Here is a 24582-nt window from a genome sequence, read left to right as displayed (position 1 = left end):
ATGTTCATTGCAGCACTATTTACAATAGCCAGGACATGGAAGCAACCTAAATGTCCATCGACAGATGAATGGATAAAGAAAATGCGACACATATATACAATGGAATAGTAGCCATAAAAAGGAATGAAACTGAGTTACTTGTAATGAGGTGGATGGAGCTAGAGTCTGTCATACACAGTGAAGTCAGTCAGAAAGAGATAAACTAATACCGGGTGCTAACACACATATATGGACTCTAATAAAACAGTACTGATGAACCTAGTGGCAGGGCAGGAATAAAGATGCAGACGTAGAGAACGGACTTGAGGACACAGAGGGGGAAGGGGAAGCTGGGACAAAGTTAGAGAGTAGCATTGACTTATATACACTACCAAATGTAAAACAGATAGCTAGTGGGAAGCTGCTGCATAGCACAGGGAGATCAGCTCGGTGCTTTGTGACAACCTAGAGGGATGGGTTAGGGAGTGTGAGAGGGAGGGGATAAGGGGATATAGGTATACGTACAGCTGATTCACTTTGTTGTATAGCAGAAACTAACACAACATTGTAAAGCAATTATACTCCAATAAAGATATTAAAAAAAGAAAAAAAATAATAGGATGCGATTTGTGCTCAGTGATCTCAAGCCATGCGAATGCAACGGAGAGAACAACTCATTTTTTAGATAAAAGGTCGGATTGGAAAGGAAGTCAGTTTTCTGCTGTCTCAAAGGATGGGTGGGCATTTTAAGAATGGAGAACAAAGAACAGGACAGTTCTAGCTCTGGCAGGAGATCCTGCATGAGCAGAGGCAGGGAGTTGCAGAAGAGCAGGCAGTGCATTGGGAAGAGCAAACTGGGGGTGTAGTTAGATAGTTGAGTACTTGGGGTTGGAGGATAGGAATGAAGGCAAGGAAAGCATGGAGGAAATAGATCCATACATGTATTACTTCAGGTTCTCGAGAAAAACATAAAAGTGGTCTTTTCTTTGAATCAGTATTGGAAAGCTGGCATGACTGGAGGAGTACCTGTTTTCTTTAATAATTGGGCTTAACTCTCTCCCTTAGCCAACTGAGGAAAGAGCCTACTAGCAGTTTCTTATCGCTGAACTAACAAATTCCTGAAACAGCAGAACTTTATTCTCTTGCAATATGGAGGCCAGAAGTCTAAAATGAGTCTTAGGGGGTCTAAAATCAAGGTAGTGGCAGGGCTGATTCCTTCTGGAGGCTCCAGGGAAGAATCCAGTCCTTGCTTCTTTCAGCTTCTGATGGTGCCAACATTCCTTGGCTTGTGGTGGCATCACTTCAGTTTCTGCTCTGCCATCACATTGCCTCCTCTTTTGTACTCAAATCTCCCTCTTGCTCTCTTGTAAATACACTTGTGATTACATTTAGTTGATCAAGATAATCTAGGATAATCTCCCCAACTCTAGATCCTTAATCTATTCACATTTGCAAAGTCCATTTTGCCATATACGCTAATAATCACAGATTCCAAGGATCAGGACATGGGTATCTTTGGCACAGTTATTTAGCCTACCATAAATATCATGGCCTCCAGGTTCTCTGGTCCTTCCCAGATGGATTGTTTGATTCTCCAGACACTTCTGAGATATGTTTGGACTCTTGGGCTGCAGATTTCTCTTACGGTGAACTCTGAAGCTATCTGAGGCACTCTTTGCCTTGAGGTCTGCATCCCTTCTGTGGAGGGGCGAATCTGGCTGAACGACCTTTGGATGTTAGGGTTCGAAGTAAATAACATTGGGCAGGGAATGGCTGCTGATGCAGCTCTGACAGCTGAGAAATGCTGGCAATAAAAAATCAGCATATATAGAAGAAGGTGCTCGGTAGGACAGTTTGAAAATTCAGTTGGTTGCTGTTGGTACAGGACCAGATAACAAGAGTAGTGGACAGAGAAAGGGCAGCTCTGCGGACATATTTCTGCAGACACCAAAGTGCCTCTTGCCAGTTTTGCCTTGGAGCCATCTTCTTTTGTTGTTTCTCTATACCCGCATCCAATCTGGCATGTTAGCCTGCTGGTTCTGTCTCTATATATCCCTGTGTCTATTCTTTCTTTTTTATTCTGATCTTGGTTATACCTATGCTTAGCTCTGACTCCCCTCACCTGGCCCATGAAAACCTAAACTTCTCATCTCCAGCGCTCACCCCTCCCCAGGAACCACACCAGCCACATTTCTCTCTTTGCTTACGGCCTTGCTGGTCTCTTTTCTGGTTCAGTCGAAATGATGAATCCCTATCACTTTCTCCATGGACCCTTCTTTCTTACCTCTATTTCAGTGCATAGTTGAGTTCCCTGTATTGCCTAGGTTTTCTTATCTCACAGTATTTCTCTTTCTTTTCAGCCACAGCAATTCATGGGTCACACTTTCTGGCTCTCCTGCCTTCCACGTCTCTGGATTTGGCATACCATCCTCTAAGCCCATCAACACTGGCTAAAATACCACTTTCTCCCTAAATGAAATATAAGGCACTGAATACTTTCACTCTACACCTCATAGGGTGACAATGAAGATGGAATGACATGACATAATAGTTTAGAATAATGTGAGAATGTAGGAAGCACTCAGTAAACATTAGCAGCCATTGTTATTGTTATTGGCTTAGTTTTGCATTATAGATCAGTTCCTTCTTGCGTTACAGTTATATTTGCACATCAGTTTTTTCAACTTTGTCTAATTGTCCTTTTCTATAGCAAATCCGTGTCAGGGTAGACTACTTTTGAATGTGATTCCTGCAATTCAGTCACCAATGTTTCGATTAGTGTCTGGCACAGGACAAAGCCCTTAGGGAGATTTATAAAATATTATTCAAATATGATAATTCTTTAATAAGAAAGATTCCAAAGAAGAAAGAAACTTTTGATGGTTCATGCCACCTTCATCACATGCTTTAATTGTCATCTTAAATCAGGGTCATCAACATATGGAGACTGGAGAAGGGACAGGTTTATTAAGAAGGTATCTACTGGTAGATGGGACTAAAAGTGTTCTGACTTGATTGGACTACTTGTCCTCTTAACCTATGCAGACTCTTAGAGGTAAAAGGATAGTTCATGTAAGCAAGTTGAATTTCAAAAGTAGTTTCCATCTTCCTAATCTGATGTGTGAGATTATCATCTTACCAGGTAAAAGAAGACCTGTTTAAGACTATGCCAGGTGAGATAGTTCTTCAGGGGTGAACTGAGCATCCTCTTGATCCAAGTCTATCAATGTACAGTCCTTCTGCTTCATCTGTACTCACTCCGTAAGAATGCATTGTGTGCTCTTCCAAAGAAATATACATCAGTGTCCATAGGAGGGGGCCAGGCATATTGGAAAAGAAGCCAGCCAAAAGGAAAAGAAGGATTCTGTCCCCCTTACCAGTGCACGGCATGATGCACAAATGGAGAACACATGTAATGTGTGTCATTGAATAAATGAATGAGTGAATGAACAGATGAATCCAGGGGCCATAGAGAAGATTTGACTCTCTCATTGAATGTGAGAACGTGATTCTTCCCTTTCTATCCTTTACTGAGGCAGGCCAGATGGAGCACATCTCCTGAGTATCCTCTCTGTAGAAGTCTGCATCAGGACTTAAAGCTTCCTAAGAGTAGGAGTAGAGCTGGGAGTGTCATAGCTGCTCCATCCTCTCTCTTCAGGCTCCACAGGGGCTAATTTATTATACGTTAGCTTATTAAGCCTTTATTCTAATGCAGTTACTATGCCTTTATTTTCTCCTTAATGTGCACATTATGAAGACTGCTTAGAATGTGAAAATTGGCCTTTATTTCTCTTCCAAAAAGTTTCCATACACTCAACACCTCTTTGCAATGTTGTTTGGAACTACATTTGAGGCATTAAAAAGCAAAGAGACCTAGTGTTCTTTCTCACTCCTTTTCTGCAACAAAATCCCTACCTATTGTTTTAAATGTAGAAAGATATTTCTACATCATCCCCAAGAATGGTTTTTAGACACACAGGATGCAAAGTAGTAGCCCATAGTGGATATTGCTGTGATTAGCCACCTGGCATCCACATAGCTTTCCTACTTGGAGAGAATCCCATGCAAGCTGGAGGGAGGCAGATATTCCCTTTCCCAGCTCCTTGGCTGCTGTAAAGTGAACAAATGAATAAGCCTGGTCCATCCCATGTCCTCACCAGGGTATTGAATCCACAGCCTGTAATGTAAATAGGTGGGAATGACTGGGATGTCTTGCTGTGCCGGTGGCGATGGTACCCTGGACTATGTTTCAGGGTTGCAGGGTAGCAGCATTCCGTATTCAGTATTGGTCATGGTGTCCATGACTGTGGTAATGATGGGCAGTGACCAGCAGCAGTGACAGCAGCTTCCTGGCCAGACTTGTAATCAGGCATGATTGGGCTGTATTTCTGGCTGCCTGGACTTTCATGGTTTTTCATGACTTTTTCAAACCTGGTTCTATAGCCTTCTCATTGATACTAGAGGAAGATAGTCTTCCAAAAAGTGTTACTGCAAATCAAATATGAAAATGTGGTACCCAGCTCCTACACACTTACAATTACAGATAAGCTTCTCTTGAAACAACTCTAATAAAGTATATGAAAATGTAAGTTTACAGACCTGATAGATGGTGATTATTTCTTTTATCTTAAAGGTTTTCTATAAATTAACTTCCCCTGTGAATTCTGAATAAAGTAAGCGATAGATAATAAATTAAGTAAATATGGCTATGAAAATAGACCACAAGAGGACACATTCAGTTAAAAAAATATGTGGATTGCAATGGCTGTTTTGGGTTATATCAGAATCTGAGTTTGTAGGGAGGATGAGAAGATCTGAATTGTGGAGCCTTGAAGCTTTTCTGGAGCCCCTGGTCTCCCCAGACTGACTGCTCCTTAGGTCTTTCCTCTTATGCTTGCATTCTGGGTCTGAACCTCTCCAATTCAGCTGACAGGACCATTTTGCCCTTAGAAGGAAGCATTGAGTTATCTAAGGATAGGTTGGAAGTGGTGGTAGTGATGTTTATGGCCAATTTTAGAAGCACCACGTTACGTGACTTGCCTTCATACCATGTGCATTTTGTTTCTCTTTGAAACGTGTGTACTTATGATATTTCACTGTAATCAAAGAACCAAAAATAACTTGTAAATAGGCTTAGCATTTTTACTCCAGATGTGGATTTTTTGTTGTTTTTGTTTGTTTTTTTCTGTCTTCAGGCCATTGTGTAAGAATCCACCTGGTTGATTAGATTTTGCTATAATGTCAGATGGTATGCATCCTGTACCTGCACCCACATAGCTGATAGCTTAACTTTTAAATTATCTCAGAGAGAGACTTTTAAAAGGAAATCGATGGTGAAAATGAAGAAACATTATTACCCTAATAACTGATAACACTTCACTTTATTACATGGGAATTTGAAAGTAGAATTTACAAGAGTAGTAAATGAAAATTATAGTCTCTGTATGATTTATGGTTTTCTTAAACCTTAAATGATCCCAGTTTGGGGGTGGGGGGAGTAAAAGGGAAGTTCACTAGGCTCAGATTACATTTCTCCAAGTCTACATGCCTAAGAAAAAGTCCTTGTTAAAAAAATGTGCGAAAAATGCATACACCTGACCTAAATAGGCACTTTTTATATTTGAAGACATTTACCTTGATAATTGTGCTCATATATCTTAATACTAATATCAATATTTTAAAAGAATACAGAGTTGATTCTGATTTGAGAAGCTTTTTAAAGGCAGATTTGACATTCCTGGCATCTTTCTTTTCTTGTGATTCTGGGTGATGAACTGATTCTTCTCTGAAACCCAACCTTCTTCCATTAAACCCTTTCATGCCTTCCAAGCACCTTTAACAAAACTTTGCTTTGGGTAAATTGAAGTCATTAGGTGAGCACATTCTTTAATTCCTTCCCTGCTACCTATCAGCTCCCCCGTCCTCCAAATTCTGAGGAGCTAGGGGCTCTCTCCTGTTCTCCAGCATCTGCACTGCGAGTACCATGCCCTCCACTCCCCCAGAGACCCCTCTAGCAACCACTCCTCTTTTTTTTCTTTAACTTCCCTCTTCTACTGACATTCCCCCTCCTGTGCCTCGCAGTCACTCTTAACATAGAAACATACAGTCAGTTATCTCTCAAGTGAGAGCAAAAACATCCAAACTCAAAACATCAACATTTTTTTTCCCAAGCAATCCTGTTTTTGTATTTTTTATTTTTAACATCTTTATTGGAGTATAATTGCTTTACAATGGTGTGTTAGTTTCTGGTGTATAACAAAGTGAATCAGCTATACGTATACATATATCCCCATATCCCCTCCCTCTTGCGTCTCCCTCCCGCTGTTGAGCCTGAAACACCCTCTCTGTCAGCTCTGTAAAGGACAGGTCCACCTTGCTCTGTGTCTCTTTTATTTCATTCTCACTCTATGATCTGACTTCCAATCCTACCTACTCTGAAAAGACTCTGATGGGGTCCTGATTACCCTACATTTCATCAGAGCCGATAGACACGTCCCATTTCATATCTCACTAGATCTCTCTGGCATTTGATCCAAGTGGCCGTGACCTCCATTTAAAACTCTCCTGCGTTGGCTCCTTTGGCACTGAGGTTTTCGTCCTTCCTCTCTCGCCTCTCTTTACCATTTTTATAGATTTACTATTGCTGGCCAAACTTTGGTGTTACTGAGGGTTATGTCTTTGAACCTGCACTCTCCTCATTGTAAGTATTGCCCACCAAAGCCCGTGGTTTCATCTCTGACTGATATTCTAATGACCCCCTAATACATATTGTCTATTTAGATCTTTCTGCTGACCTCCAGACTCATATTTCCCTGTCACAGTGAGACAAGTCCAAGCTTTATTGCATTTTGCTCCAGACCTGCTTTTGACTCCCCCAGTGACTCTAGAAAGAAACTGAGAAACAGCTTAAAATATCTTAGACATTTTCCTGTCACAGACTTTATCTTGATTCCACCGTGTTTCTGTCTGTTACTAAGTTTTATATTCTGCCTTAGGTCACATTCTCTCTAATCCGCAATTTCTTCTTTATCGTTTAGCTTTAGTTTCAGGCCGTATTCCTTCCCCTCTTGATCACTGTACCAGCCTCCTGAGAATTGGTTTCTGTCTCTTCTCTTAATCCCTTTACCGCAGTGCTCTTTACTGACGCTGTAGTGGTACCTTCTGAATCACAAAGCTGCTCTTGAGACTCCTTTGTTTGAAAGCAGTCACTGTTCCCCAGAGCTTTCAGGGTAAAGAGTCAGTTCCTTAGTTTAATACACAATCCTTTATGTTCTGGACTCTTCTCATTTCTCTGTTTAATGTTTCCTGAAGTGTGATTCTAGAAATACTGGGGGAAAGGGAGAGAAGGGTTCTGTTCCCTATCAGTCTACCAAAGGTGGATATACCATACGGTGTTTCTCAAGGTTGTTTGATTAAGGAATATTTTTTTTCCCAAGGATAATGTCAGAGTTCTGATAGTCCATGTAAAATTTTGGAACATCTTCTTCCAACCTTATTTCCTGACACTTGCCCTTGCACACTGTACTCAAGCCAAATGGAGATCCTTGAGGGTCTCAGAAGATATGATGCTCTTCCTCACTTATGTGCCTTATCCAGGCCTTCCCTTTGCCTAGAGTATCTTTCCCTGAGTTACTGATCTAAATAGCTCCTATTTTTCCAGGATGAGTGTCACTGCCTCTGAGCATTCTTCCTTGCTTTCCTTCCCCTTCCCCTTCTGTATCTGATTTTGAATTTCCTCCTCTGTGTGTCCGTTAAACTCAGTCATAGTACATACACAGTCTGTTTACATCTGACTCTGTAATAGTCAAAACTGTGTCCTACTTGACTTTGTGTCGTGGGCATCTTGATATTGCCTAGCACAAATTAGATGTTCAATAACTGCTGAATTCACAAATGAGTTAATGGATCAGATTGGAGAAGATGAAAATCTGACCCAAGGGAACAAGGCACGGCATTCTTGTAGAAAGTTTTGTGATCAGGACAGTAGCTGAAACCAGCTGTGCATGTCTCAGAAAGCTGCACCCTTCTGGAATGTAAGGAGAGGAATTAGAGAGGGTTTGGGATGTTCTGGAGAAAGAAGAGAAGGAACAAATGTCCTTCTGCAGGAGCTAGATTGATTCCTGGCTTCCCTGCTAATATATAACAGATAATTTAACAGAATTAGATTTTTACATGACATTTTTCCTGATGATAAAAACTGTATATGTTCATTGTAGAAAATTTGGAGGTCATGGAAAAGCACAGGGAAGGAAATATAATCCCATTTCTCAAAAAGAATCTTTGTTAAGATTTAAGGTGAAGCTCTAGGTCAGACTCAATGAAATTGAATTGTAGTGTGATATTATTTTGAGATATGCTTTTCTTTATTTAATGACGTACTATAATCATTTCTCCAAGTCATTTTATATTCTTACACAATTTGATTTTTTAATAACTGCATGCATTCTATTGTATGCTACCTTTAACTTTGTTTAATCATTAATTATTATTGAACATTAGGCTGTTTAAAATTTTATACTACTTTACATAACATTGTGATGAATATTCTTATACATAAGAAATTCCTGTGTCAGAGTTTGTTTATTCTGATCATTTTGATTTGTACCACCAACTTGTCCTCTAGAAAGATGATGTCAATTTATCTTTAATCAACAAGATATAAGAATGATAATTTTCACTTACTCTCATCAGTTGGATTCTAAAAATAAATTCTGTGCTATTTGCGAGATGAAAAATGGTATCTTATTTAATTTCAGTGGTTTTTGTTATTAATGATGTTGTAAACTTACTCAATTTGACCATTTTATTTATTTATTTATAAATTGTCCTTTGCCCGTTTGTATTGGGATATATATTTTGATTTTACTGATGAAGATGTAAAGAGGTTTAACTTTTAAACTATCTTTTGAAACACAGATTAGTGCTATTAAAATAGTTAATGATAAATATTACAGATGTTCTGAATCTACAAAATTAGATGTCAATAAATTCTTTTTTTTTTTTAAATGAAATGAGGTTAAGGATATATATATATATATTTTAAGACAATCAGATGTTTTTATTTATTTATTTATTTATGGCTGTGTTGTTTCTTCGTTTCTGTGCGAGGACTTTCTCTAGTTGTGGCAAGCGGGGGCCACTCTTCATCGTGGTGCGCGGGACTCTCACTATTGCGGCCTGTCCCGCTGTGGAGCACAGGCTCCAGATGTGCAGGCTCAGCAATTGTGGCTCACGGACCCAGTTTCTCTGTGGCATGTGGGATCTTCCCAGACCAGGGCTCGAACCCGTGTCCCCTGCATTGGCAGGCAGATTCTCAACCACTGTGCCACCAGGAAAGCCCAATAAATTCTTAATAATAAATGGATAGCAGCCATTTAGGTCTTTGTAATTCTGAGGAATGAAATTGTAGAACAGTTCATGAACTGTTGATAATTTTGATCAAATTATCACTTCTCCCTTGTCTGTGTTCTCAGAATATATTTTAAATCACACCATAATGCAGTTATTCCTATTGTGTTTTCACCTACACTCTCTGTGTATGCATCTTAGTGAAAGACCATAGGCTTTGGATTCAAAAAAGAGCTGGGTTAGAATTCTTGCTCCATTTCTATGAGTTTGTGAATTTGAAATTCAACCTCTTTGAACTTGTTTGTTTCCTTTTCTGTAAAAGTGGCTGAACAATATCTTTGACATTGGGTTAGTGTTTAAAAATGAAGTGAGATAAGAGAGAGGAGCCTAGGTCAGTACTTAGAACATAGTGGATGTACTGTAATGAATCCAACAATTGATACTATTTCCTGATTGTTGACTATATATCGTCTGGACCAAAAAAAACTATGCATAAGCTTTGTGAGGAGCAGCTGAATGGCATAAGAGACTAGTTGAGTCGCAGTGGAAAAATGCTGAAGACTCTGATCTCCAGGAGGCTGTGAGGTGGCTGAGCCTCTGAGACTGAAAGAAACACACAGACCTTTCTACTCCAGAGCCTGTGCCCTTGCCATATCTCATATATTTTAAACCAGGCTTATTGTATATTTTCTAGCTGGAGCTTTCTTCCCAATAATCTAATTTCTGTGAGCAGCATCACTTTGGATCCTTCTCTATTCCTGTCCTCTTAGTTAATGTATCATTCTGTTGGGCTTTTTGAAATGTCTGTTAGCATCTCCCCTTTGCTGTTGCCATTTCTGCTAGTCTAGGCCCTCCTCAGTTTTGATCTGGGTAAATGTAGCTGCCTATCGGTGGGTGGTTCTGGCTTTAGTCTCGCCCAACCGCAGCCCATCCATGAAGTGATTCTTCATCAACTACCACATCAAATCCAAGTCCTCTTGTTCTTTCAGAGCCCTCTGTAATTCAGCTCCAATATGCACATGTTCGATGGTAGTTCCTCATACTATCCAACATGCCCTTTTGTCCTGCAGAACACAAATCATACTTGTGTTTGACCCCCTGGTACTCTTTCTTCCCAGCAACCTGTCAAAATCCTGACCCCTTTTCAAGGCTTAGCTTGAGATCTCTCCTCCATGAGTCTTTCTCAGGTTTCTCTCTCACATCTCTGAATTTCTGTTCCCAGATAATTGGTACAATGTTTAGGGTTAATGGTTTTGTGTGTGTTGGTTTTCCCTCTGCAGCCCTGCTGTGAAGACTCGGGAGGGAATGCTCATCTATGCACATCTATAGCTGTCCCAAGTGCCTGGCCCAGGTCTGGCTCAGCAGGCCCATGGTAACTTCTGCCAATGGCTTGTGAATAGGATGTGGCTGCCACGGGGCGGCCACCGACGTCAGGGCCCTCTGCCTCTGAGCCTTCACTTACACTCTTGCTGCTGGGAATGCTTTCTTCCTCTAGTACTTCCTGTACAGTCCTTGATGATCTGATGATCCTTCTTTCAAACCACAGCTCTCTTTCTCTTTTTCTTTCTCATGAAGATGTTTCCAGTGTATAATGATCTCTGCCCTTATGTCACATGGCACAAATTGTCAACTATTTTTTCGACATAACCATATGCTGTTGATTATTGCTACATCAGTGCTTCTTGTTTGGTGAGCCATGAGCATTTCCTGCTTTGAGAATCCTGTGTCCTGTTTTCAGGCTGGAGTGGTTCCTTAGGTTCCCCCTTCCACTCTCAGGTCCTGGGGATTCCTCAGCCTTTCTTTTCTCTTTGCAATCACCCCCACCCACTTTATGTCTTGGGTTCTCCTACGACTTGCTGAGGAGTCAGCCCCTGGTATCAGTGCAAACAAGCATACAGATCCTTTAAACTTTTAGGATCCAGCTAATAACTAAAGAAAATATGAAGTTGGGGGAAAATACGAAGGGATGCCACATGGATATAAGAAATAAGCTACAAAATACAAGATATAATTACTATACTTATAACATCTTATTTATCATTTCTGGTATTTTTTGCTAGCTGGGGCCCAGAAATCCAGCTCATCTCTAGCATTTCTCTTATAATTGAATAATTTAGTTACTTCCACAGTGGTTTACTATGTATCAGGCACTGGACTAGGAGCTAGGGATGAATAAGAAAACAACATGAATAAAACAATTCCTGCCATTAACCTATAAATATGCTCAAGTCCTTGCATTGGGAAAATACCAGATGCACCTTAAACCCCCTCATTTCTTCAGAATCTCCAACCTAGGTCTTAAAGTCCTATTTTTCCATGAAGCTCTTTAGTCCTGAAAGTATAATTAGAGGGGGAACAATAGGCTCTAACTAGAATCCTACAATTGCAACTTCAACATAACTAGAAAATGATGAGACTGGTACTTTAATAAGAATAGTAGAAGCTATACATGGACATGAGATTTATCATTCTAAGTAATTCTCTTGGGATGCTACACATTTATTTCACTGATGTTGCTGTTGCTAAAAACACTTTTAGCATCTTTTTATTGTTTCCAAACCAATATGATCACCATTTAGGCAAATTATGCCCAACACATTTTAGCTGCACCTAATTTTGTACCCTAAATAGTAGACCCTACTTTAATCATAAACATTATTCTTAAGACTCAGCCTAGAATAACTTTTGGCTGTTTCCAAAACATATGCATACATACCTCCCAGATGGTAAAGATTTGGCACTTTAGGGTAGATCTCCCCTCAAATGTGCTTCTGGTTCTTAAAACAGACCCTCAAATGGAATTCTCAGTAGGTTCTGAGCAAGGGCAGAATGATTAAAACTTGTGTAAATCTTCCCAAAGGGACCATTTTGATTGACAACCCCATGTTAGGATGGGTTACCTGGAAACAGACTTCTGAGATGAAGAGTTGCTTTCAGAATGTATACTGGGGAATACTTTTGGGAAATACAGTCTTAGAAAGTGAGAAAAGTAGGGTTGGGTAGAGAGGAGAAACTGACCCTCAAAGTAATTGTTACATGGAAATAAGAATTTAGGATTCTGAAAAACCACAAAAATTATTCTATTCCAATAAGTCATATGTTCTGAATATCACTCTAATTGTACAAAAGACCAAGACAACTTAGTAAGGAATGCTGCTCCATGAATACAATATAAACAGATAATCTCCCAGTAAGCTTCTCATTTGATATATGTAGGCCTACTACCACAGATTGAATTATGCCATTTAATAAAATGGCCAAAAAAGGGCATCCAGTTAGGGACTCCCAATGTAATTTACATTTCTTAAATAGACTGTAATTGTATTGTAATTACAGAAATTATTTCCTAGTTTCCCTACGTAATTCAAATTGGCCCAGTTTCATTGTTTGAAGTATATTTTGATTAACATTGAATCTACACTAGCAGGTTTATGTGGAGAAAGGAGAAAGGTATCCATGCTAATCAATTCAATCAGACTCAATTAATGCCTGAAGAGTAAGGGGCAGCTGAATTCCTGCCTTGGAGTTAGCGTTTCAGTAAAATTCTTAGCCTTGACTGATGCTTGCTACTTCTCTGTCCAGACAGTAGCTGAATGAATAGATGAATAAATGAATGAGTGTACATTGTTTTACTAGTACCAATTTATTCTCAAATAAGAAAGAGCACCATGAAAGGTCAGCCTGCATTTTTAGGCTGTATAGGTAGGATTCTCTGTTTGAACCTGACTGGCTAAATGAGCATAGAGGAGCCTTAGTCCCTAAATCTGATAAATCAGGGTTCTGTCTGGATTGCAGGCCCTTTCACCACCTACAAATTCTTTTTCAAGTCCCTTTCCAGCTAGGTGTCCTGTGCTTCCACACACCTGCATACGCCTCTTGCAACATTTAGGCATCTGTGTGCCTGTTTATCTCCCTCCTGGATTATAAAGTACTCAGTGGAAGCAGCATCCAACTACCATAATCAGGTAATAGGAATTTTAATATCCTCACTCTATAGATGAGAAGGAAACACTAGAACTTGCTCAAAGTCTCATAGCTACTCAGAGATGGAGCTAGGATTTAAACTCAGGACAGTGTAACTCTCCTTATCCCTGTCTCTGAAGGGCTCTGCCCTAACCATGTCTGTATCTCCATTGATGAGAGAGCACCTAACCCATAATGAACTGATAACAGATAGTTTTCAGCTCTCCAGGTAATTGAGTGGCCACTGTAATAAACTCATCCACATCAAGGAATGTAATTGACTGTAAACTAAACCGGATTTCTTGTCTGACTAAAGCTATATCCCACACAGACAATCCAGCAATATCCTCTGTCCCTTGTTCTAACTCCTGATACGTAGGGACTATTATTGACTGTCAGGAAGTACCCTTCCAACCTGTAATGGGATCCCTCTCTTCTTTTTCCCTAGAGTTGGAAATTTCAGTGGAGAGACCTCCTTTGGGAGAAGGGGGCAGGGGAAAATGCAACTATTTATCTGGCACCTGAGTTCCACTTGGCCTTTCAAATCATTCATTTACCTTTTTTTAAAATCTCCTTTCCCCATTGGAATGATAACCAGTGACCACCATGTCAAGAATAATCCCTGACACATTGCTGGGAGAGCACATGAATAGGGAATGTTCTCTGGTATAGACTTTGCTGTCAGGCTCCTGATCTGATAATGAGCGGAGAGGCTGGTGGGGCTGAGTCCAAGATGAATAAAAGCACCAGAATCCTGAGGAGCAAGTTGTTATACAAACTATTGGTACCCTAAAGGATTCCCAAATCTACCTGCTCTTATCAGAGTTACTGAGGACACTTGGACGGAATACTTCAAGGCTTGGGTGGACCCACCTGGGTAGAGCAGTCAACTGGTCTACTATGGTGTGAAAGTATTCCAAGATAAAGAGATAGCAGCCAATTGATTTCCCATTGGAACTAGATCCATTGGGCTGCCGATCACATTGGTGCAATGGTTTTTCAGCCAGTTTGCTACAGGACATGCTGAAATTCTTAGTTTAGTTTTTTATTTCATTATCATTGCATTTTATGTTGCTTAGGCAGCAGAACTTCATGACAGTGTCCTGACTGGCTTTGCAAGGCTGATAGAAATCTTTGCCTATCTGTTGGTTTCTCTGGCACAGGCTGCCACATAACCCTGCACAACCCCAATCCTCTACAGAGGTGTCATGCCACCCTGTTTGCACTGCCGCACATCGTGTCTGTCACAATGTCTAAATTCTTTGCCTACTCTCTGTGCGTGGAAGAGGATGAGGGCTGAACTGGGATGAAGAATGCATTACAAAACCCAGAAATTAGCAAATAGTACTTCCTGAATGAGAATTTCCAAGACTTTTTAATATTTCTAGACTTTTAAGTTGAAGGTAACTCCCTGATGTATAAAAGCGTATCCTGACACTAACATAAATATTTTGTACATTATGGTACAAAATAGGGCCCTAGCAAAGATCACTCCCTGGAAAAAGAAAATACATATTTAGATCGAAGACATCAATGGAAACAAAAAAATTCAACAAAGACATTGTATCAGTTTCCAATGGCTGCTATATAACAAATTATCACAAATTTAGTGACTTAAAACAACAGAAATTTATTATTTTATAGTTCTGAAGATAAGAATTCTTAAATAGGACTTATGGGTCCTATTTCAAGTTATTGCTAGAGCTACATTCCTTCTGAAGGCTCTATGAGACAATCCATTCCTTGCCTTTCCTAGCTTCAAGAGGCAGACCACACTCCTAGGCTCATGGCTACATCCCTTTGACCTGTACTTCTATCATCATCATCATCATCACATCTCCTTCGCTATCTCTACCCCTCCTGCTTTCCTTGTGATTCCATTTGGCTCACCCAGATAATTCAAAATAATCTCTCTATCTGAAGATCTTTAATTTAACTACATCTGCAAAATCCCTTTTGCCACTATATGGTGACATATTTATATAGGTTCTGGGGATTAGGACATGGATGTCTTTAGGGGGTCATTTTTTCTATTTACCGTGGATACTATTGCTTCTGGTGTTGAATAAAAATTTTATTTGGGTAGATAAGAAATATGACCTTGTGCATTCCCAAAAGACAGAATGAAGATCATTAGTAAATCGCTCAGTCATTTCACCCTGCTTCCCGCTCTACATCTTGTCACCTGTTGTCCAACATCTTCAGCTGCTGATGATATATTGACATTTTATTTGTGCACTTGCTTATCTTTCTTTCCTTAGCTGTGAACAATAATTAAGCACTATACTGTGCACATGTCCATTGTGAATGCACAAGCCCTACAAGACATCATTACAGGGGCAAAAGTGAACTCTCTTCTATATACATAGCGATTTGATGCATGTCTTTGAGCTGTTCTGCAGAAATAAAGACCCCCCACCCACCAGGTGGAGGATAGTGAGTACATGCTGACCACAAGTACGTAGACCCCAGACTGGTTAGAACCAGAAGGTTGATGATTAAGATTTCCTAAACATCACCACCAACAAATCAGAAGAAAGTCCATGAGCTGCAACCCTCACCCCAAATATTGCTTTTCAAAACACTTCCCTAAAAGCCCTTGTGGAGTTTGGGTCTTTTGAGCATTACCTGCCTGTTTTCCTTGCTTGCAATAAATGCTGTACTTGCCTTCACCATTTGAAAAAAAAAAAGTGAGCTCCCTTCTGAAGCACTTTGCTGGTAGCATCTGTAGTAGCCGAGTGCTCATCCAGCTTGGGAGTTCTCCAGTCTTGGAACTTGTTTAGGTTGGAAATAGTTGCCTTTCATCCTTAGGATCACCCTGAGAACACTATCTGGTTAGGTTAGAGTTTCTGGAATTTCCTGACTATATTGTATTATAGTGAGTCTTCCATTCCTGGAATATCTAAATCTTGTCTATCTCTACTCGTTTGTTTCACAGCTCTAGGCAGAATAGAAGCTGGCTAAAATCTCAAATTTTTTTTTAATATAAACAAATTTTACAGTTCTAGTTATACTGATGACACAAAAATATAAAAATCAACACATACATATATATGAGAGTGTTCTATTTATGTAACTGTGCATTTCAATAAGACTGAATGATTCATAGGATTTATCAGAAAAAAGCACAAATACGAATCTTTAATCTTCTAAAAGATTTTTATGTTTTCCCTTAAGGGAACATTGAGTTTGCTTTTGCTAAGTAGTATTTAATTTTCTTTTTATTTTAGATTATACCAGATTTATATAATTTACAGATTTCAAGATATTATTTTTTCTGCATGGAAATTATATAGTGGTACCATGTATTTTAATTGATGATATAGAGTTAATCACATTTTTGTTTCAGCAACAAAACTATTAATTTCTAAAGGGGTTCCTCATTCAAAACCATTGTATTAGGGTATTAGCATAAAATTAATTCCAAAACTAGTTTCCAAAAGACTAAATATTAATTTTTCCCTTTCTCAATTTTTAGAGTTCTCTGGAATGTTCATGGTATAAAGTAGCAAGAAATGGAACACAGTATGATGCATTCTCTATTATTCAAGGGTCTTTCCTCAAGTAGAAGCTTCAGATACTTTGTGACTCTGTGCTAAAGAACTTGGAACTATTCTTTGGTTTTCCCATTTATAAAGCAAAAAGCATTGTTTTTATTTGTTTTTTAGAATAATAATTTGGGCAAGTTCATGAGGAGAAAATTGTAGTAGTAGTCAGCTGTTTCAACATGCTTTAGAAAAATGAAAGATTAATCGAGAAATGGATTTACTGTGTTCACCAACAGATTCATTGAAAACTAAGACAGTTCTGGAGTATGGTCTAAGGTAGAAGACGATTCACCAGCAAATAATTTAGAACGCTCTGTGGTTTGTGCTCTGGCGGCGGTAAGGACTAAGTGTTAAGATAGCATACTACAATGAGATATCATCTCACACCAGTCAGAATGGCCATCATCAAAAAATCTAGAAACAATAAATGCTGGAGAGGGTGTGGAGGAAAGGGAACTCTCTTGCACTGTTGGTGGGAATGTAAATTGATACAGCCACTATGGAGAACAGTATGGAGGTTCCTTAAAAAACTACAAATAGAACTACCATACGATCCAGCAATCCCACTACTGGGCATATACCCTGAGAAAACCATAGGTCAAAAAGAGTCATGTACCAAAATGTTCATTGCAGCTCTATTTACAATAGCCAGGACATGGAAGCAACCTAAATGTCCATCGACAGATGAATGGATAAAGAAGATGTGGCACATATATACAATGGAATATTACTCAGCCATAAAAAGAAATGAAATGGAGGTATTTGTAATGAGGTGGATGGAGTTAGAGTCTGTCATACAGAGTGAAGTAAGTCAGAAAGAGAAAAAGAAATACAGTATGCTAACACATATATACGGAATCTAAGGGAAAAAAAAGCCATGAAGAACCTAGTGGCAAGACGGGAATAAAGACACAGACCTACTAGAGAATGGACTTGAGGATATGGGGAGGGGGTGGGGTGAGATGTGACAGGGTGAGAGAGTGTCATGGACATATATACACTACCAAATGTAAAATAGATAGCTAGTGGGAAGCAGCCGCATAGCACAGGGAGATCAGCTCGGTGCTTTGTGACCACCTAGAGGGGTGGGATGGGGAGGGTGGGAGGGAGGGAGATGCAAGAGGGAAGAGATATGGGAACATATTGTATATGTATAACTGATTCACTTTGTTATAAAGCAGAAGCTAACACACCATTGTAAGGCAATTATACTTCAATAAAGATGTTTAAAAAAAAAAAAAAAAAAAAAAGATAGCATAGAGGCCAGAATGCCTCATTTTGTCTGGGAGAGCTAAGGAAAGCTTCACAGAGTGGTATTTGAAATGTCTTTGGGTCTTTTTATTTTTTCAGATAGGGATGTTACTGGGGGAGGGCACTGTGGATTGACAAGTCAGCCAGAGGGGCGAGTGGGACATTTTTTCTCGTATAGATCATAAAACTGTTACAGGCATGCTAAAGAAGTGATACAGGACTCTAAATATATAGACATGTTTTGAGAGTATCATTCTGCTAAAAGTGGAACAGCTGATAAGCTTATGCCTGTTTTTGCTGGCAGGTTCATCATTTATAGGCAGTGAAGAAAGAAAAATGTTAGTGAGATAGCTTGTTCAATTTGAAAAGTTTTCTGACTGCAGAAGAAATTTATCAGATGATTTGATGTCTGCAGTTTTGCTCAGTAATAAACCACAGACTCAAGTGTCAACTGAACCCGGATTCAAATCCAAGCTACACAATTTACCAGCTGAATTACCTTGAACAAGTTACTTAACTTCTTTGAGTCCCAAATTTTTCATTTGTATAATGAGGAAAATATTAATTTACACCACATAGGATTGTGGTCAGGCTTAAACAAGATAGTGCTTATAAAGTGCTTAGTTCATAGTAGGAACACAGAAGTTTGTTATTATTATGATTAAAAATAACTTTAGAAAGGGATAAATAAATGAAACCTGCATAGACACTTCTTGCTACGCTGTATTCCTCAAGAACATTACCTAATCTTACAACCTAGATGCCTGGCATAAAAAGGAAGAACTGTCTTTGAAGAATCAGAATCAATTATGTGTTAACAAGACTAACATGTATTTGGAATTTTAACCCATCTGCCATGAGTTAATCTGGAAGCTCTGCTAATAAAATTTAAGATTTTCTTCTTCTTTTAAAACTTGCTGTGGATTGCATCTAAATTTACATTAAGTAGGCTATCAAAATCTTCCGCTTTTATTACAAAAGACTTGTGTAGCAGAGAGAGACAGTTTAAATGCATAAGGAATGAGGTAGAATAATGATTTGGGGCATATATTCTGATAATTACTACTTCCTTTCCCTAAGCTCCCCTGCGATAAATGTGCTGTCTTTTAAAACTTCGTTAACAGGAGATTACAAATTTTAATGAGGTACAATAATTCTACCTTAATTTTAGCAATGTATTCCAGGTATCTGTTCTTCCTGAGTTATTTTCCCTGAAATATCCTCATGATTCAGAAAAGTTCTTTAAGAATTGACATGTTATATAGCGTTGGTACCAAATGCTTTTATATTTTAATTCTCATGTTAGAGGTTATTAAACCTTTAGTATTGCAAGTGAAACAACAGATAATTTTGTTCTTATGCAAAACCAAATTATTTTTATCAACTTAAAATTTTAATAGGAATTAAGGTTTTCTTTGCAGTGAGTGTGGCTTAGTGGGTAATGCACTAAGAAAGTCTGGCAACCAGTGCTTAACCAGACCTAAGTGCCTAAATTGCCTGGGCTATAATTCAAGAAAGCATTTGGACCATTTTAACATTTTATGAAAAATCACATCAACAGTGAATAGGCTTTAATGCTGAAAATGGCACTTGTCCAATTCAGAGACCACCATGGACAAAATCCTGGCCTTTCATTCACTGGTCTGGCATCTAATCTTTGTAAGGTTGATTTTTTTTTTTTTTTTCTTTTCCTGAACGTGTTTCATGTTCAGTGATGTTTTTAAACCTCTGAATTTGAGAAATGATAATCTACTGAAGCAATTAAGTAAACAGATTATGCAAGTTTATGCAAAATCCATTTCCGAAGTTTAAGAAAGAGCCAAAAAACTTTCCTAGAACAGTCTTGGGTTTAGAAGGAACTTCTAAGGAGGAAAACAGAAAGTTCCCCCTGAGAGAAATTGTCCTTTAAAACTGTCAAGAATAAACAAACAACAATTATTCTCTGATTCTCGTCTCCTCAAACACTAATAGTTCTGCAGATTGGTCCTGTGGGAGGGATATGAGAAGCCTCTGCACTTTCTCTAAGTAAGAAGTTTTGGATTTAACTTCATACTTGTAATTTTTTTCCTGTCTCCTCATGTTATCAATTATACCCTGAGGCATTTTTCAGCTTCTGTTTAATTGATTTCCACATTATTCTATAGAGACTGTCACTGGTCATCAATTTCTCCAGAGTTTAAATAAAGAAAAAAAAATTTTTTTTTTTGCAGTTGTCAAGGGGAGATGAATAGGACAGGATACCATTTTAAAATATGTTATAATGAATCCTTACTTCAATATTACTTTATATCCCGCTGATAACAAGAGTTGAAGACGTGATATTTCTGTCTTTTTGGGTGTGTATCACTCCAACGTACTAGCTCAAGGAAAGGACTCATTAAGATAATTAAAAAAAAAAAAAAAAGAATTAGCAGCGTCATTTAGCTGTTTCTCAGACAGTTCGTTGGCCCTCAGGAATTTTACCTGTGGAGGAATTATGTGGCAAATTGCTTTAGAATCATCCTGCCAGAGTCAGAAACTGCCTTGTCTCCACTCCCTTCCCTCTCAGCCAGTCTGATGAGCCCTTGTCTCCTGTGACCTCAAGGGCATCCATTCTCTGAAACCATTTTCTGCCTCTGCTGGGAAGTATGATACAGAGGGAGTCCTAGTATATTATATTGGAAAGGGCAAGAGATTTGCAGTTAGATAAGTTGGAATTTCTTTGATTTTCTTGTGGTTAAAATGAGTGTCCAGGAGGAAAAATGTTTCCACTGCCCTCTTAGTTTGGTACTTGGGGACTGCAAATTAAACAAACAAAAGGCAGATTAACAGGAGAAAAAGCACAAAACTTTATTAATTTTTACAGTCACAGAAGCTCACAAAAAAAAAAAGTGAAACTCAAATAAATGGTTAGACTCAGGGGCTTATATATCCTTTTAACAAAAGAAAGGGGGTTTGGGCTTAAAGGGTCGATGAATTGTGGGGAAGTGACTGGGAAATATATGGGGGAACTAAGGGAAAACAGGGCTTATTTTAGTGAGGTGTGTTTATACAAACTCATTTTGATGACAGCTGCCCCTTCTTCAGCGATAATGGTTTTGCTCTACTCTTATTGGGGAGGGTGGGTGTGAGGTAAGGGGGCCTGAAGTGGGAGGTACCTTCCTCAAAGGGAAATTATGCCCTGCTTTTAGGCAGGTGAGAGGAGGGCAGAGAACACTTCCTGCATCTGTTGATTCTCAATTGCCTTCAGCTCAAAATAATCCTTATGCCAAAGTGGCATATTTTGGCGGGGGGCATATTTGATCCCTATCATGAGAATAATTGTAGGTGACTCGTCAATAGATGTCAAATTCCTTCTCATTCAACCTTCATCTTCACTGCTCCATTCACTTCTCCTCCCCACATCTTTTCATTCTTGGCTCAGATAGCTTTTCCCCAATGTCCTTGTCTCGGTTCCTCATTTCTGTGATCTGATTTTCCTGACATTGAATCCTACCCTTCTTACTCTGCTTGTGTCCACAGATAAACTTGACTTTCTCTTCCTTAACTGGCTTTGCTGGGCTTGATATGTGGTCTCAGACCACGCCTGATCAACTGGACTCCTAGGCCTGACACTGCACCCGCCCGCTTCTCCAACTGTCATTCAGTTTAGATTACAAAGTTGAGGTCCCAGGGATACATCTTGTCAATGCATCTTCATCTATGATGATATTATCACCTGATGAGAGCTTCTCAGTGAAAGCAAACTAACAAAAAAGAAATCTCTCTAGTATTTTATTTTTCATGTTGAGATACTTTTGAAAATTATGTGACTTGTAATATGTTATCACTTTTTGTCACCAGTATGTTTTTTCTTTCTAAACAAATAGCTTTCAATGCATTAAATCATGTTCAGTTCTCTCTTATTTCTCTCTAATTAGTTCTGACCAAGCCCTCTCAAATTTTCTTCCAAATATTTCTTACTTTAGACATTTCTCTTCTGTCCCTGACCATTGCCACCTCACCTTATATCTGAATATTGCTTTTAGTATTTACCTATTTGATTTATCTCTCTCCATTCCAATTTGCCAAATTGATCTTAATATACTACTTTGGTATTTTGCTCTTCTACTCAGATACTTTCAATGGCTCCTTATGGTGTAAGAGATAAAACCAAACTTGTTAATTTTTATTTAAAATATTCTTCAGCCTGAACCCTTTCTTTCTATCCCTATTCTTATCACACACTGTGCATTCAGAAGAGCCCTTTAACAAGGACTGATCAGTCTTCTCTCACCACAGTTCATAAAAACGCTACATGGCGCCTGGCCTTTGCATCTCATGACATTTCTGCCAGTTAATTTCCATTCTTCCTTCAAACCTTAAATTAACTGTTTGCTGACCACTCTTTCTGGTTGGTCTGGAACATACGTAGTTTATGCCCATTGCCTCAGCATACTTAGTAAGAATACCCTCTTTGTCATTCAAAAGTGTACCAGCTTGGAAGAGAAATGAGATGGTCACTCTACTTATGAATCTTTCCTTTCCTATCGCAACTACAGTGATTATTTTCCTCCTCTGAAATCCATTGGGACTTTTCTGACTAAAGCCCTGCTTTAGCACATAGAATACACCATAATAATAATGCGGCTACTGTATGCTAGAGGCTTTAATATACTATCTTTAATCTATAATCGATTAAATCTATTTTTCAGATAAGAAAAAAACGTAGAGCAGTTTTCCATAACTTGCCTGTGGTCTCAGAGACAGTACTAGGAGACCTTTGGTTTACACTTGTGCTTGATCCACTACACAGAGTTGCCAGCTCATCCTGGCTTTCCCTGGGCTGTCCCAGTTTTAGGACTGAAAAATCCCACATTCCGGGAAACCCCTTGATCCCTGGCAAATGGGGTAGTTGTTCTTCCTACCACCACATTTTCAAGACCTCAGCCACCTTGAATATACAAGAGACATTCCTATCGTGACTCCCCAGCTGTGTTAGAAATAAGCCCTTGACGTCAGAGTTCAAGGCCTTTCCTCCGTGTCGTCTTCCAAGCCTAGCACAGTGCTCTACTGAAATGTCACATTGCTTTCTCCCCTGCATTGGTTCATGAGTGTGTTTGGCTTTTACAATGACATTATAATTATCTTTGAGAAAGAAATTATGTCTTTTTTGCTTCGTGTCCCTGTGCTGCCAGCTCTGTGCTTGGCCTGCAGGTGATCAACGCATGCTTGCTTGCTGAGAAGGAAAGCTTGATGGCCTCTTTTTCTGAGCATATAGGTTTAAATGGCAACCTGTTAAATCCTGCTTCAGTGTTATGAACAGTCCTTTCCCTGCACCACTTTTAATCTCTCCAGAAACATCTTTCAGCACAAATAGGGCACTGCCACTTGACATAGCTACCAAGGACACAGAAGTACCTTTGAGTATCGCCCCTTTCCTGTCCTCTCCTTGTTTAAATGCCTGTAACAATTCTGTTCCCCTTAGCCTCCTGGTGTTCAGCCCAAGAGAAATCACCCTTTAGGTGTCCTCCTAACCTCAACACTTGTGAGAATGGAAAGAGATAGTGAATTACTGCACAGCCTTAAATTGGAGAATTTATGAAGAATGTCTAACCCAAAGGAGGACTTAATTTATTTCCTTTTTTTTGTTGGTAAGCCTCCTTTGATGGTATTTGTTTTCTATGTTGAGGGCTGCTTTAGAATGAATCCCTTCCTTCTAAAATGATACATCTCAGCTACCTCAGCTACCTCCTTTCTCCCTTAAGTCAAATCCAGGGACAGCACAGTTGCTGTCTTTCATAAAGCCTCAAGCTGAGGGGAGTTTCTCTGGTCTGGTTCTGGAACTGCAATTCTTTCTGACCTTTCTTTTTTTTTTTATTTTTATTTTATATTGGAGCATAGTTGATTTACAATGTTGTGTTAGTTTCAGGCGTACAGCAAAGTGATTCAGTTATACATATACATGTATCTATTCTTTTTCAGATTTTTTCCCGTATAAGTTATTACAGAATATTCAGTAGAGGTCCCTGTGCTATGCAGTAGGTCCTTGTTGATCATCTATTTTATATATAGTAGTGTGTACATGTTAATCCCAACCTCCTCATTTATTCTTCCCCCCGACCTTGGAACTACAATTTATGCCTCCTTCTTTAGGCCCCATCTTTGCTCTACCTGTTGCAGCAGTGTAGCGAAGTGTGGGAGGGATGTGTGTTTGTCAACATTAGAAGTGCCATTAACTTGTTGGGAATGTTTTCTTCTTTTTCAGTTTCATTACTGTGCCCACAAGGGTTTCAGATTTGTAAACCAACCCACCCATCTACACCTCATCAGAAATTACTGATATGAGCTTGCTGATTTTTTTTCCACTGATTATATTTTATATATTTTTAAGCTCATCAAAAGAACAAACCATTGCTGAAAGATGGTGCAGTCAGCAACTGTCTTATTATACAAACTCTGCCTATAAGTTGAAATAATCCTCTGTCTCTTCAAATGGAGGTGGACAAGACTATTAACTTTCTGTTGTCCTTAT

The 24582-nt window shown here is 39.1% G+C and overlaps 1 protein-coding gene across 10 annotated transcripts in view; it reads left to right on the top strand.

Moving 5' to 3' along the window:
- The window catches only part of LOC132352370 (uncharacterized), a 515897-nt gene that overhangs the window by 311210 nt on the left and 180105 nt on the right, over window positions 1-24582 (top strand). The window lies entirely within an intron of this gene.

This window comes from Balaenoptera ricei, chromosome 18 (genome assembly GCF_028023285.1).
Source record: "Balaenoptera ricei isolate mBalRic1 chromosome 18, mBalRic1.hap2, whole genome shotgun sequence".
Classification (NCBI taxonomy): domain Eukaryota; kingdom Metazoa; phylum Chordata; class Mammalia; order Artiodactyla; family Balaenopteridae; genus Balaenoptera; species Balaenoptera ricei.
This window is presented reverse-complemented; position numbering and strand designations above follow the sequence as displayed.